This window comes from Aplysia californica, unplaced genomic scaffold (assembly GCF_000002075.1).
Source record: "Aplysia californica isolate F4 #8 unplaced genomic scaffold, AplCal3.0 scaffold00202, whole genome shotgun sequence".
Lineage (NCBI taxonomy): Eukaryota > Metazoa > Mollusca > Gastropoda > Aplysiida > Aplysiidae > Aplysia > Aplysia californica.
Genome location: NW_004797472.1, coordinates 1,005,141 through 1,008,298, shown reverse-complemented (window position 1 = coordinate 1,008,298; position 3,158 = coordinate 1,005,141).

The following is a 3,158-nucleotide window of genomic DNA, read 5'->3' as shown; positions in this document are numbered from 1 at the left end:
CCCCAAAGGCACTGCTACTGTCTGAAGTGTCTTTAGGCCATTCCCAAAAGGGGGATAGTAACATGTTCTTAATCACAGTAGAAATGTAATTGGGCTGATTTATGAATGTCATGCTCACACTGTGCGTAACAACATTAGGGGAACTGCTGCTTTTTCTTTCCTCGTCCTTACTATCGTCATTTTGTCCTTATTGTGTTGCAAGTGCCGTAAAACACTTACTAAAACTAAGCGTAGGTCACACACAAAGCATCCATCTTCTTTGTCGCCTCAAAACTATTTTGTCCAAAAGTGTACTTAAAAGTAAAGAGAGCAGGCGATTGGAGGGCGCCTCTGGTAACTCCTTCTTTACTTTCCCTCTGTTGTTTCTGTCTGTCTGTCTGTCATACTTTTTCCCAGCGCTAAATGACCAGTATTGTGTCGATGTGCCTCTCTTTACTCAAAGAAATGAAAAAGAAAAAAAAAAGTAAAGAGACACTTTGGACAAAATAATTCTACGAGGCGACGTCTAGTGAACCTTCCGGGTATGATATGAAGGAAAAGAAATGTCCACCAGTGCAATAACGTGGCTGTTTGAAAGAGAATACCATATAAAGAGTTGGAAAGCCTCAACTATGAGGTTGGAAAGGGGGAAAATGTCACCCATGTCCAGTCCTTCAGAGGACCAAACCCCTTATCGCTAAATGAACCGCTCAGACAAAAGAGACCAAACCTCCGCACATAACAACCATGTGTGAGCAATGTTGGATTTGTGTGTTATTCTGAACATTTTTTTAAAAATCAGTGACGGTCAGCTCAAAGAAAAGTGGATCTTACAGATGTTGTTACGCCCCATTATTACCATTGTCTGTTTTGATTGTGTGTCATGTCTCTCGATATTATTTTGACTCTTGCTGTTGGGTGTGTTATTCTCAGTGCACACTGTATGCACAATGTAAACCTTTTGAAAAAGATGAGATCCAGCAGAGATTCCTAATTTGACAGCATGTAAGGAATTGTTATTTGTTATTGCTTGTTTGGTCTCCTACTCTTAACTGTCGTTTGTTGAGCATGTCATGGGTTTCAGGATAGTGTGTACCCTCCCTCCCCTTCCCCCTGCCTTTCCCCCCAAAACCACCACTAACTTTTCTCTCATTTCAGCCTCGAAACTTCATTGCTCAAACCCCTCAACCTTTTTTTTCAAAGTTTAGTTACACTGTTAGTACATAGTGTTTAATTGTTTGTGTCAACTCAGTCACAGAATGTTATTTCTGAGATGTGTTTGTGTTTTGCTTTCTCCTTTCTCGACATATTTCCTCATGTTTATTGATGCAAACTGTAGACTGTTAGCTGTTTCTTGTTACCGGTAACACCTTTCTGGAACATTCGATCTATCTTATGCAACCTTTAGGCTACCTATACAACTTTTTGACATCTATACAATATCTACTTTCTTTTACAGTACGTTCTTTTTATAAAAATGCATTTCTACTCTCTTTTATCCATCCGTATTGTTCATGTCTTGACTGTGGCAGTCATGGTGTGATTAGATAGATTTGTGGCTCAACAGGTTTGTGTTTACTATAATTTCCCACCGTCCCCACCTCTTGTTTCCTCGCCTCTATTGTTGACACTAGACATGATTGTTTCTGTTGCCTTACACTCTTCACTATGTATTTCCGTGTACAATGTACGCACACACACTCTCTCTTGTCTTCTCATCTTTCCGCTCACAATCCGTGGCCTTAGGCGAGTATTTATTCCTCCCAGTCGGAGGCATAAAAATGATAAATACAGTAATGTACTCAGGCGGTTTCTTCAAACCACTTGAACGCAAGGTTTTTCTTCATTTCATGACAAAGCATTTTCTCCTGCACGGAACAAAAGGATGTAAATGCCATACATAATAAATGCAGAACAACGATTTGTGTTCGAGAGTTCTGTGTTTTCTGTTTCTTTTGAAAGTTGGAGTACTGAAAGATAAAATTGTATTTGCGTGTTTTTTCCCCACTGGTATTCTTTTAAAAAATAACCTTTTTTGTCAAAGTGATGGGGAAAAACATTCGCTTTGTTGAGATCTAGGAAATGACTCTCAACGAGAAAAAAAAGTTGCACGAAGCAAATAGGATGATTCTTTCAGTATGAAAAGGGCAAAGCTGTAGATTTAGGCTGAGATGGAGATTGATATTCACTGATATGCAATAAAGAAATACATGTACAATGTATAGTGAGTGAGGACAGGGAAGTGAAGTATCGGGTCTCAAGGTACCATGTATTTATCTGAGAGGTGAACCACTGTCGGCGACTGGGCTCAACTTGTGCCAGAAAGGTACATTTGTACTCTTAGAAAATGTCAAAATATTATTTTTAGATTATCTTATAGTGGTACACTTACGATTTAGTTGTGAGTCAGGGTTTTCAGTTGTTGTTGTTTTTTTGTTGTTGGAAAGTTTGTAAGGGTGAACGGAAGGGTGCATCTTTTTCGGAAAGGTGAGGGGGCGGCTTTTTTCTGAAAAGCTACTTTTTTCAGATTCGATAGTTTGTTTCCCTACCCTCACGGTATTTCTCCAATTTTAGTTGGATATTAGATTTCAAACTGGCAGTATTTGTACCTGCACTCTATTTCTTTTTTCTTCAGCGAAACTCAAAATTAGTGATGCTGGTGTGATTTCTGTCTTTGACGTGGGTCACGCCAGTAGATCACGAAGTGCCTTCCAATCTAAAACTAAATATTTTTGTATCCGCGCTATGCCTAAACAAAGCTTGTCCAACTTGTATACTTCAAAGAGTGATACATTTCTTGCTCATGCTCTTAGAAGAAGCTGTAACATTTTTCATACTGATTTCTACTTCTAGAAAGGGGCCTATCACGAACGCTCATTCATGTACTGTACATTCAAGATTAAGTGTCTTGTTTATACCTCTACATTCTAGTGTGTTGTAGGGATTTGTAACATGTTGGTATTTTTTTTTCGCTTCCTTTGATCGTATAAATCTGTGTTTGTGAATGTCTTTGCCACCAAGAAGTGAAAGGAAAAGGTAGAAAGCTGGCTGTATTTCATATACACATAGGTTTGCATGTGTACGTGTGTATGTGTTGGTCTATGTGGGTGTATATGTAAGTGTACAGTACATGTGTTTTCATTAACATACTAAAACAAGTTGTCTATATAATAGTATAT